Below are 14,033 nucleotides of genomic sequence, written 5' to 3'. Positions count from 1 at the left end.
TAATCCTTGAAAAGGAAGAAATGGCACAAAAATTGCAAAATTCTCTAAATGAAATTAGTAATTTGAAAGCCGAAAATGTTCGACTTCAAGAAGAGTGCAAAGCTAGAAAGGTTAGAGAACATAACCTTTGGGAAGTAATTGCATCATTTACGAATTCATCAAAAATAATGAATAAAATGGTAAACATGCAAAAACCCGCTGGAGATAAAGCCAGACTAGGCTACGATCCATCATGTTCTCAAACCCCTCAAAAACTGACTAATTCTACTACACCTTTAATTAATAAAGTTCCAGTGGTAAAATTTGTGAAAAGTCAGTATAGCACAATGAGACAAGGAGTTGGAAACAAAATTAATGCCAATAAAAATGTTGCAAGGCCGAATCAACACAATGATATCTCGGCAAGACAACAAAATTTTAAAAGGCAAAAATTTGTATCTCAAAGGAGAACCAACGAGTCAAGTGCAATAAAACCTCATAGGAATATGGGAAGAATTTCGAGAATTGGGGCTGGGAGATTATATCCCTCAGAACAATATTGGTCGCTTGAAGACAAAACATGGACCAGGTCCAGATTTGCTCTATTTCAAAGAATCAAGCAACTATCTGCTTCCCAACCCGCACCGAATCATTATTCGCAAGTGCGTTATGATTATAAAGTTTTTAATGGTTACAAATCACCTACTCTTGGATCAGTGGGATCTAGGTGGATTTGGATGCCAAAAATTACTAACACAAAAGGACCCAAACAAGTGTGGGTACCTAAGAATAATTAATTTTATTGCAGGAAACTTGGTATTTCGATAGCGGATGCTCTCGACACATGACAGGCAATAAAGCTAGTCTAGTTGAGTTCAAAAGTATCGAAGGACCAAAATTAGTTTTTGGAAGAAACGATCGATACGGAACAACAAAAGGCACCAGAACAATTGTGAAGAATGGCTTACGAATTGAAGATGTTTCACTTGTCGAATGATTAAAGTTCAATTTTTTTAGCACAAGTCAATTTTGTGACAAAGGCTATCTCGTAGAATTTAACAAAGATAAGTGTCAAGTCAAAGACGAATCTACGAAGGAAGTTGTGTTAGCCAGATCGAGAAAGAAAAATATGTATGTTGTTGATTGGAGTACAACGAAGGACTCTGTGTGTTTGATGGCAAGCAATTCAAATGAAGCAAGTTGGGAATGGCACAGAAGGCTAAATCATCTAAACTTCAAAACCATTAGTAAGCTCTCACGAAACAAGCTAGTTGATGGACTACCTAACATTGTGTTAAAAAAGGATCAAATTTGCAATGCATGCTAGAAGGGAAAACAAATCAAGTCATCATTCAAATCCAAAGTTCAAGAGTCAACATCAAGACCTCTAAGTCTACTGCACATGGATTTATTTGGTCCAGTAGACCCAGTAAGTATAAGTGGAAAGAAATACACTTTGGTTGTTGTTGATGATTTTTCCAGGTACACATGGACGTTATTCATAAAGAAAAATAGCGAAGTTGAATCAAAGTTTCCGGAGCTACTAAAGAAACTACAAGTTGAAAAAGATATGAAGATTGCAACAATTCGAACCGATCGAGGAACCGAATTCGTGAATGGCGTGATTCAATCCTATTGCAATTCACAAGGGATTCTACACCAACTATCTGCCGCAAAAACGCCACAACAAAATGGCGTAGCTGAAAGAAGAAACAGGACACTCAAAGAAGCTTGACGTGTCATGATATCAGCCGCCGATCTACCAAAGAGATTTTGGGCAGAAGCTATCAATACGGCGTGCTATACTCAAAATCGCAGTCTAATCCCCAAGTCATATAACAAAACACCATACGAATTATGGAAAGGGAGGAAACCCAACATCGCTTATTTTCATACATTTGGGTGTAAATGTTTTGTACTTGTTAATGGAATGTCTCACTTAAAGACTTTTGATGAACGTGCGAACGAAGGAATATTCATCTACTAGCAAGGCGTACAGAATATTGAACAAATCAAAAATGGTGGTAGAAGAATCAATTCATGTTATGTTCGATGAAAGCAACGGCAAAGAAATCAAAGATAAGGGAGGTAACTCTAATTTAAATAATTCTAACAATATCTTTGAGGAAAATGTATTGCAGGATTTCGAAGAAACAAGTGACATGGGTATTCATCAATTTGAGTCAATACCCACTATGGCACCTGAAGTACCAACTGTGACCACACCCGAAATCCAAACTGAAGAAATCCCAGTAGATGAACTCGAAGAAATACCCGTCAACAATTCTCAACAAGAGGAAATCCAACAAATGATGTTTCAACAAGAAGGAAACTCTAAGAATCCAATGAGTTTTCAACCAAATCGAAAGTGGCTAAGAAGTTACCCACATGACTTAGTCATTGGAAATCCAAGAGACGGAGTAAGAACACGATCATCTACAAGGGACCAACAAGATGTATCAACAAGGGATGCAATGTTCTCATGTTTTCTATGACAACTTGAACCAAAAGAAATTGATGAAGCTCTAGCCAATCCAAGTTGGATAGATGCAATGCAAGAAGAATTGGATCAACTCAAGCGCAACGACGTATGGGAACTTGTTCCAAGACCAACGCACCAAAATGTAATCGGCACCAAATGGGTCTTTAGGAACAAAGAAAACGAAGACGGCGTCATTGTTAGGAATAAAGCAAGATTAGTCGCAAAGGGGTACTCACAAGAAGAAGGCATAGATTTTGATGAGACATTTGCCCCCGTCGCACGACTCGAAGCAATGAGAATTTTCCTAGCATATGCAGCCTACAAGAACTTCACAGTATACCAAATGGACGTAAAAAGCGCATTTTTAAATGGTTTACTTGAAGAAGAAGTTTACGTCGAGCAACCACCCGGATTTGAGGTAAAAGGCACTGGTGATCAAGTCTACAAACTCAAGAAGGCGTTGTATGGGTTGAAACAAGCTCCGCGAGCTTGGTACAATACCTTGTCAACATTCCTAATTGGTTGTGGATTCACCAAGGGCCTAGTCGATAAAACCCTCTTTAGAATTCAAGAAAATGGTCATATTTTATTAGTGCAAATTTATGTTGATGATATTATTTTTGGAAGCACTAATATATCTTTGTGTGAGAAATTCTCTAAATGAGCATGATGGGAGAACTGAACTACTTTTTGGGACTACAAGTCAAACAGCTCAAAGAAGGAATTTTCGTGAATCAAGCCAAATATACAAAAGATCTTATAAATAAATTTGGGCTAGATGGAAAATCCTCAGTCAAAATTCCCGTGAGTACTTCTCAAAAATTGGACAAAGATGACGAAGGCAAAGACGTTGATCAAACGATGTATCAAGGAATGATTGGATCATTGCTATATCTAACCGCAAGTAGATCGGATATATCCTACTCAGTTGGAGTATGCGTGAGATTTCAATCGAAGCCTAAAGAGAGTCATCTGATTGCAACGAAGAAGATAATTCGATATTTAAAGGGAACAATCAATGTGGGATTATGGTATCCCAAAGAAGGAGATTTTACACTAACTGGTTATTCAGATGCAGATTTTGCAGGGTGTAAAATAGACCGAAAAACTACCTCAGGGACATGCCAATTCTTAGGGGGAAGATTGGTCTCTTGGTTCAGCAAGAAACAAAACTCCATAGCTACGAGCATTGCCAAAGCCGAATATATTGCAGCTGGGAGTTGTTGTGCACAAATTTTGTGGATGAAGCAACACTTATTGGACTATGGGATTAAATGTGAAAACGTTAGTATTTTATGTGATAATACTAGCGCAATTGCAATAATCCAAAATCCAGTACTTCACTCGTGAACCAAACATATCGACGTACGACATCACTTCATACGAGACCACGTCGAGAAGAAAGATTTAAAGATCGATCATGTTCCCACAGAAAATCAAATTGTCGACATTCTCGCAAAACCATTGAGTGAATCTCGTTTTGCAAATCTAAGGCACGAAATGGGAATGATCAAAATGAGCTAAGTATTTCGAAACTCTTATATTCAAAAATATGTGTACGTGTTTTGCATGAAATTGCATGAAATTTGTTACCTATGTGATCTACGTGATTTAATTTGAGTAATGTGTCACAATTTATTTGAGTACAATGTTGCAATTTTATCTTACGAATTTGGGTACGTAGAAATTGGTTATTTGTTTTTAATTGTGTAAGGGATATATCAAATCGGAGATGTAAATATAAATCAAAATCCAAATACATGTGACACCGGGGCATACCCCTGATTACATAAAAAGCATAAATAATAACCACACAAGAAATCTAAAACCAACATCGGCTTACCAAATAAACTAAGCAAAATTAATTAAAATAAGCTAAGTCTATCAGGTGCACCATACTATGTGTCTCAAATCATGCACGAAAAATTCCAAAGCAAAGCATTGAATCTGGACAAAAATCTTGCATGTAAACTCGAAACCTAGCCAAACACCCCAAAGCACGCCCATTCAACCATTGCACCACAATCAACCTTTAAAACCTTAGCTCACAAGATAATTTATGACGTGTAATAGCAAAACATCTACAAACGGGAGGGAAAATGAATTAACATCCTCCGCCACATGAAAGACTCGAACCCACACCATATAATTATATCCAAGCTCTCATACAATCTAGCCACGGAGTCCACATTGCTCCAAACATGAACCAGGAACATACTTAACCCAAATTGCCAAGCTACGGGTCTGCCCGCTATTAAGCGGGTCGACCCGGTCTCTGCATCCAAAATCCATGCACGTGCACCTTCCTTCATCAGCGACGATCAAGACGCATTTAGCACCAAAATCCGGTAGATACCAAACCCGCCACCTCCCAAAACGGCAATGACGCGTTACCATCCGGAGATCACCGACGGTCAACGCCGGATACATCCCCGGAGCTCCGCTGCCACCCACCGACAAGACACCGGCCAGTGACTGGAGAACCGCCGGTGACATAGTTTCCACCGGAAAAACGACCAACCTTTCTCCGGAAGCACCTGAAAAACTGCAAAACAGCGTCGGAAAAAGCCATATCTGACGCCCAACCCCATCCAGAACGAATCCACCGCCCCTTCCCTCACCCAAACGCGGACGGCAACACTCCAAAAAGGCCGGAAAAATCAAGGACCATTGGACCGAGGCTGGATTCATCCAAACCATCTCCAATACAATCCAACTCCAGACACCAACTCAGAGCATCAAAACCACATACCGGGATCAAGAGGCGAACTCACTGGGAGTGATACTAGCGCCGGAAGAACTTCTACCATCGGTGGTGATACAATCAGAGAACTCACCCCATGAACCCCCGTAAATCGGAACAAACGACCGGAAAGAGACCACCGCTGGGAGCAGTTGCCGGCTTGCACAAGTCGCCAAAGGGGGGTTGGGGTAAAGAACGCCATCGCAAAAGCCACCGGGAAAGCTACAGTACTTTGTTGCCTGAACTCCTATGACCATCGCCTTCTTACAATCGCCGGAAAAGGACCTCTGCTTCCCCTCACCTCCGTATTCCATAAGGCCGTCAGAGAACCCAAAGAAACGGAGGTAGACAGGTCGCCACCGAGCAACTAGCCGCCATCAAGAGAACATCTCACCTACGTGACCGCATCGCTTGAACATGCCGGTTACCGGAACTTCTTGTCGTCGACGAACCAAACAAAGCCACCGCCAAAGGATTTGTCATTTACGTAAAATCCAAGGGAGATGGTCAACGCCGGTTGTCTCCCTATCCTTTACGCAAACGCCAAACCATCAACAGTACCGTATCAAGGAAATTCGAACAAACCAGAGAAATCTAGAACATGAACAGTGTTGTAAATCTTGGACAAAACCATAAAACGGTGTTTTAATCAAAAAACAATAAAAACGACTGCTTTAAAATAATCTAAAATCTGACAAATAACCAAATTCCAGTAAGCAATTCTCATTGTTCACCGGAAAAGGAAAACGTCCCAGCTCATGGTGGTGGCACTCTAGAGAGAAGTCAGAGAGAAATTCTCTAGAGAGAGAAACACTCTAGCCCATGTGTAAGGGATATATGATTTAGGAGGAAGTTGTCATGATAGTAAATTAAATGTATGTATATGGCTTAGGGGGAATATGCATGATACTGGGCTAAGCTAATACAAGTTGAAAATGATTCATTGTATGCAAGTTGTAAAGTCAGTATGGATTATGTGCTCATCAGCTTTATTTAATTTTGACCTGCTTAAGTCAATTGATATGATTTTATTTAGCAATTCAATATATCTGGCATCAATTTTAATTGGAACTTGCACCTATCTGTCTGATCTTATTTATTTGTCGCTCAGAAATAATTTTGTCAAAATTTATCGGATCTTTATCTAAAATTGTTGGCGTGAATATATTTATTGCACTAACAATTATGTGTCGAAGAATTTTTTTTTTTTTTTTGCTCCATGAACATCTACAGGTGGCAGTTAATTGAAGCTTAATATTTGGCGCCATGTACCTACAAATGGAGTATTAAAATCTGAGTTGGCAAATTTAAATCAGTGAAAGTTCGAAGTTGCCCTCAATTGTTCTACAATCTCTTTCTATCCACTAAAGGGCAAGATGGTAATTTTACTAGGCATTTATTTTGCCTCCAACGAGAGAAGAGGAAGAAAGAAGATCAACTTCCATCCTCCTCATTCTCACCGCCGGCCGAAAGCAAGAAGGAGGAGAAGAAAGCTCTAAAAACTTCTAAACCTACCCAACCCATCCCAAATCTTCCACAAAAAAACCCTTCTACACACAAATACCCATTACCCACCCTCACCATTAACCTTAAAACCTCTCACAAGCAAAAACCCATCCCACTCAACCACATTTTGGACTGCCGAAATCACCACCCGAAAATCCACCTCAAAATCCCTAATTTGTGTTCTAATTTAAGATGGAAGGAGCAACAAATCAAATTGAAGGAGAAGGATCAAGAAAATCTACACGGGTGATTTGCGGGATGATCCTAGACATTGAGGACTACAACAAGCATGTTCAATCCAAAGACTTGGGGGTAAAAATTTTAAACTCTCTTGAATCTAGTGGGTTATTAAATTTTTGCTCTTTCAAGTATGATGGATTCTACAAGAATGAAGTAGTAGATTTTTATAAGCATGCATATGTCGAAAATGGCTTTATAAAATCTATTGTTGGAGGTGTAGCATTGTCAATTGGGTTAGATGATATTCGAACCAAGTATAATTTGTTAGAGAAAGGTTTGAGAGTAGAAAATCATGGATTTGATTTAAATGCCTTTTGGAGTGAAATACGGCACGAAACCGCTCCGGTCGGGACTTGAAATCATGGAAATAATGTGTTGTTAAAGCATGAATATGGAATGTTGCTAGATATTGTGCATAAAATTATTGAATGCAAGTATGCTAGTAGGAATTATTTTACTAAGGAGAAATTGGGTTTGATGCATATTATATTGAACAATGTTGCTGTGGATTGGGGAGTTTTTGTGTTTGGTCGAATGATTGAGCAGGTTGGATGTGCGAAACCGTTGGTGAATGGATGGTTTCCTAATGATATTGGATATGGCTTTGTTGTTGTAGAGTTTCTGAAAGCCAAAGGTGTTGCCCTGTCTAAGCCAAGACCTATCCAAAACCAAAACTACATCTTTAGAACACCAACACCAGTCGAACCTTCACAAAAAGCCACCCGAAAGCGAAAACTAGCAAACCCGCCCAACATATCCTTAACCAAGAAATCCCTTGTTATCCGAGAGCCTAGTCATGGAGAGTCCAACACCGACGGGAGAGCTAGTGATGATGCTTGTAGCTATCCCTTTGTTACCTTACCCGTACCCATAGTCAACTCCTTGAACCCGAATGAAGATGAAGTGGGAGTTCTAAGTAAGATTGAGAGTGTAGATGACATTCCTACGTGTGGGGCGGACAATGTTTTATTGGAGGAGCTTAATCGTGTTAAGTTTTGGACAGCTTGGAGATTAAGTGATCACCATTTGGTTGCTACAACCATAGGGCCGAATACACTTGAGTTAGAGGAGTTTGCTCTAGCGTGGTTAGGTTCAAGAAACCTTGATATTGCTACGAGGCTATCGGTTATCAATGAATGCTTTATCAAGAAAGTTGCCAATAGCCGAGGAAAGAAAGCTGCACAAGTTGTTACCCAAGTTGCCGTTGAGACAGTTGATGGATTTGCTCGTGATGATATTGCTCGTGCTATGATTATTTTGAGAGAGGAAGCACACGGACCACCGGGAGAAGCATCAACTTTGAAGGAAACCAATGGTGGAAGCCTAAATGAGTTGGATGCATTTCCTTCGACTTATGGAGGAGACAATCTTAGCTTTGATGCTATCACTCCACACACGGCTACGGACGTGACAAATTCAGTGAATGAAGAAAATTTGGAGAATAATCAAGTCACACTTAATCCTACATCATCGGTGAATGAAGAAAATGTTGGTGATATGAATGAGTGTGAAACCCGTGAGAATGCACAAGTAGGAGTGATGCAAGTTGAATCATCTACTCCGTTACCTTTATGTTGTGCTGAGCCTGTTGATACTACCATTGCCGAGCCATTACAACTTGAGAACACACCTCATGTGGATGCACCGGAGCCGGAAGATCCCACCTTGCCGAGACCTCAACCTACGGCACACACCAAGCTACATTCCCATCCAATTGATGTTGAAGCTTTAAGGCAAAATATTGTTGGAGATGTACGCAGGGAAATCCAAGAAATGAAGGGAGATGTCTCTCAAGAGTTTGAAAAAGTTCACCACCGAATTGGTAATGTTGATACCAAATTGGATGATTTTCATAAAGGCGTGTATGAAAGGGCCGAATCCTTGCTACTTGGCCAAGGATCAATGAAAGGTGATATGGTTATGCTGACCACCAAGCAAGAAGAACACAACCGAGAAGTCTTGAAAATGTTCCTTGAATTGGGAAAGAAAAGAACCGATTGCGAGTCAAGATTACGGTTGGTGGAAAATCAGTTGAAGGCCTTACTTCATCTAACCGGCGTGAACAATGATCTATTAGTTAGAGTTCAGAAAAGCCAACTCGAAGCTTCGGCAAGCTTTCAAAGTTATGTTGCTGCTGCTGAAAAGGGGGAAAGGGCTAGAGGAACTCCAAGTCATTTGGTAAATCACTTGATTGGACCGTCATCACAACGTCCACTTGTTGAGCTTGTTCGACCTCCAGGAGTATCACGAGGAGTTTCTCCTATGCCAACCAATCAAGGTCGAGGTCGAGGAGGAAAGATTATGGAGTACCTCACGGCTTCTCAAGGTGGAAGTTCACGTCAAGAAGGATCAAGTCCACAAGAAGGAACAAGATCATCACCTTTGAGATCAATCTATGATGAGACCAAGATGAAGTTAGTACATGAGTTGGAAACATTTTTCGGGCACTCAAGCAACGAGATGGTTGATGGAAGATCATTCGAAGAATGTGTTGCTTGGTACCAAGCCAGAGTGTTGCGGGGTGACAATATCCAAGAAGCGTACGGGAATTATGTAACCGAGCAAGTCATCGCACCATACCAACTCAAGGAAGATGAAAATGATTTCAAGAAGCTAAGGGCACACGTGAATGCCTTAATTGGTAAGAGGTAAAAATGAAGTCTCTTATTCTTTTTGGTGTACATAATCCTAGCTAGCTTGTTCGAATTATATCTTTTGGTACACAATATAATATCTAGCTCACGGCTTATTTACTTTAAATGTCTAGTGTGTTTAATTAATTGCTTTAAAGTCTCAAGATTTTAAAATTGGACTTAGCAAATGCATGTAATGTGTATAATTGAGAAAATAAATTGAAAGGAGGAAGAAAAATTAAAAGATAAAATTCAATATGCAAACCCCGCGTCTTAGTCTCAATATACGTTTATGACTGTCCAAAATTAAAATCTCTAAGTCTTAAATGTGTTAAACCCGTCAAATGGCTAGTCGCAATAAAATTGGACAAAAAGATTATTTTTCAAAATTTGACATAGCCAAATGACTTGGGTATAAGTTTCGGCATCATCAAAAAGGGGGAAATTGGTAGGAATATATTGTATAAGTTTTGATGAACGAAATGTATTTTGAAGACCCCAATTTTATTTTATTTGAGTCAGTCCTGGTTCACAAAGTATGGTACACCCCTGCCATGAAGCCTACGTGAAAGCCTTATTGATGGAAGAATAAAACAAAGCGGGATCATAGCTTAACACATTTATGAAGCATTTAAGTAAATAAAGGTTGAGATGGACGGGATAGAAGAAGACTTGTTGAAGCATATACTTGATATTTGATGATCTATAGTTCAATTCCCATTAGACAGGAAGTGATATCTTATCACAAAGTATTGGTGATGATGTCACAACATGATATGTTTTAGAAGGGCTATGGAACCCATGTGAAGAGATGAGACAAAAGGAATATAAGTCATGATATGTATCAAAAGGCTAAGTAGCTGAGTTGGAAGGAGCTTTGCAAAGCAACCAAGTGATACATGGATGTCTTTTTGAACCCACCAGTTTTGCGAAGGAAGAAGAAGGAGTCGAAGAAGCTGATACACGAAGAAAATCTTTTAAATACTCAAGCAAGAATCGACAGATAAATTATTTGATCAACTTGGCATATCAGATCAATAATTCAACAAAAGTCAAGCCTGCGATTAATTCAAATTTGGAGGCTACACATTCCAAGAAAAGTTTTGTAAGATTAATGAAGAGCAACGGCAAGATTATTCAAATCTTCTGACAGACGGCGAAATGACTTTGCAGATCAAGTTGACACAATTATTTGATCAACTACAATTCAAAATGAACAATCGAGATCGAAAGTTGATCAACGAGCAAATAGCTATCTTCTGCTATAAATTGTCCAAGTAGACTTGAAGACAAGAGAGAGAACATACGGCTGATTGATTAAAACATACAAGAAAGAAATACAAACAATATTTCTAATTAGCCGAAAAGGGGGAAATAGAGCTTCATAGAATTATATTCAAGTCTGAGAGAGAAATCATTGTATTTCATTGTAAACAGTTCTACTTAGTGTAGAAAAGGGGTAGAGTAACTAGGGAGAGTGAAAAACCCAGTTTGAGTGTAGCTTTTTGCGTAGCACTCGTTGTAAAGGGAAGAGTAACAAGAAGAGCTTGTGAAAATCCTATGAGAGCGTAGCTTTGTGCGTAGTTCTCGTGGTGTGGGAGTACAGCTTGGTGCGAAGTACTCGGGAAGGCGGAGTAACAAGAGGAGCTTGCGAAAAACCTTGGTGGAGTGTAGCTTTGTGCAAAGCACTCGGAGAATTGTCGGTGGACACTTATTTACTATTGTATCTGGGTGATCGAAGAATAGAGAAGAGTGGACTAGGAGAATTACACCATCTTTGAACCACTATAAATCTCTCTCTCTCTTCACTTACTGCTCATTATATTTCGTGCATGCTTTTATCAACTGTGAACTAACCCGTTACGATTTATCGCATATCTTTATCTATCTGTGTTTGATAGTTCCCACGTTTGAATGCAAGTGAAACTTTTACATACATCATCCTTAATCTTTTAAATACTCAAGCAAGAATCAGCAGATAAATTATTTGATCAACTTGGCATATCAGATCAATAATTCAACAAAAGTCAAGCCTGCGATTAATTCAAATTTGGAGGCTACACATTCCAAGAAAAGTTTTGTAAGATTAATGAAGAGCAACGGCAAGATTATTCAAATCTTCTTACAGACGGCGAAATGACTTTGCAGATCAAGTTGACACAATTATTTGATCAACTACAATTCAAAATGGACAATCGAGATCGAAAGTTGATCAACGGGCAAATAGCTATCTTCTGCTATAAATTGTCCAAGTAGACTTGAAGACAAGAGAGAGAACATGCAGCTGATTGATTAAAACATACAAGCAAGAAATACAAACAATATTGTGAGTGCAAAGAGTCTTGTATTTGACTTCTATCTTGGCTTTGAAATTGATATATACTATATCCCGTTTCGCAAATGATTATATATATATATATATATATATATATATATATATATATATATATATATATATACTATCATATGATATTTTACATGTATTGGTGGGTTACCAGCATCATTCTCTGACCGGGCATCGTCCCATATTTTATGTGTTTCTTTCAGGTTCTGAGTAGACGAGAGCGCGGTCTAGAGTCTATTAGATCAGACCCCTTCAACATTGTTATGTTTTGGCCTGTGCGCCGATGTTAGACTTTAGTCCTTCTGTCCTTGACTTTATTTCGGATAGTGGATTTTGTGCAGATGTTTACGCCTGTGCGTTCACTGTTGAGTGAGCGTGGCATAGCACTCTACGTTTTCCATATATTCCATATCTAGTCTTCCGCTGTGTATGCTTTTATGGTTAGAATCATCTGCATGTTTAAGTTTAAATTGCTTTGGAAATCGGGGGTGTTACAGGGGGAAATAGAGCTTCATAGAATTATATTTAAGTCTGAGAGAGAAATCATTGTATTTCATTGTAAACACTTCTACTGAGTGTAGAAAAGGGGTAGAGTAACTAGAGAGAGTGAAAAACCCAGTTTGAGTGTAGCTTTGTGCGTAGCACTCGTTGTAAAGAGAAGAGTAACAAGAGGAGCTTGTGAAAACTCTGTGAGAGAGTAGCTTTGTGCGTAGTTCTCGTTGTGTAAGAGTACAGCTTGGTGTGAAGTACTCGGGAAGGCGGAGTAACAAGAGGAGCTTGCGAAAAACCTTGGTGGAGTGTAGCTTTGTGCAAAGCACTCAGAGAAGTGTCGGTGGATACTTATTCACTATTGTATCTGGGTGATCGAAGAATAGTGAATTTCCTCCTTGAAGTGAAAGGAGAAGAGTGGACTAGGAGAATTACACCATCTCTGAACCACTATAAATCTCTCTCTCTCTCTTTACTTACAGCTCATTATATTTCGTGCATGCTATTATGAACTGTGAACTAACCCGTTACGATTTATCGCATATCTTTATCTATCTGGGTTAGATAGTTCCCACGTTTGCATGCAAGTGAAAATTTTACATACATCATCCTTAATCTAAATCAAGTGTTTCTAACGTGTTGCATGTATAGAATCTCTCTTTGAGCACTACACAATCGAGCATAACACTTTACCGTTACATATTCCGCTGTGCACACTCTAAGTTGTTTAACTTGTTTATGCTTGTTACTTAGAGTTGAAGTTACCAAAGTGTTGAGTGCTTAAGAAAAGATTGAAAAGTTAGAGAAGTCTATTCACACCCCCCCCCCCCCCTCCCCTCCCCTCTAGACTTCTCGCCACCCATATATATATATATATATATATATATATATATATATATATATATATATATATATATATATATATAAACCTAAATATGTAATATATGGGCTTTGATTAATTATTTTATAAACTATTATTTATTTTACTACTCAAATACCTTAAGCCCTAATATATTTGTATCTTATGAGTAAGTAATCTTGAACCCATCAACTATCCCAAACCCTTAGGGGTCGTTTGGTTCACGGAATGTCAGATTAACTTAGGGAATGTTAGATTGCTAGGAATGTTAGATTGCTAGGAATGTTAGAGTACTGAGGATGCTAGATTCCCGTGTTTGGTTAAAATTGGGGTATGTAATATAATCATGTTTGGTTTAGGGTTATCTTTTATTCACACACTATAATATCGTTTACATATTTTCATATATTTTAATAAATTTAAAAATTAAAATAAATAAATAAGATAACGGTATCATATATAATTACATGATTTTAAAATATTGAACTTGAGAAACAAAATTATTTTATATGCTAACCTAACATAATAAAAATAAAAATATATATAATTACAATAATTATATAATTATATATATATATATATATATATATATATATATATATATATATATGTGTGTGTGTGTGTGTGTGTGTGTGTGTGTGTGTGTGTGTGTGTGTGTGTGTGTAATAAATTAACATAACCAAGGTTATCTTACATAACCTTAGAAATTGAAGGGAATTGAATCATTCCCTTCAAAATCCTATGAGGAGGGAATGTTA

Source organism: Ipomoea nil, unplaced genomic scaffold (genome assembly GCF_001879475.1).
Source record: "Ipomoea nil cultivar Tokyo-kokei standard unplaced genomic scaffold, Asagao_1.1 scaffold0276, whole genome shotgun sequence".
Lineage (NCBI taxonomy): Eukaryota > Viridiplantae > Streptophyta > Magnoliopsida > Solanales > Convolvulaceae > Ipomoea > Ipomoea nil.
The sequence above is the reverse complement of the archived record's forward strand: the minus strand, read 5'-3'. Positions refer to the sequence as shown.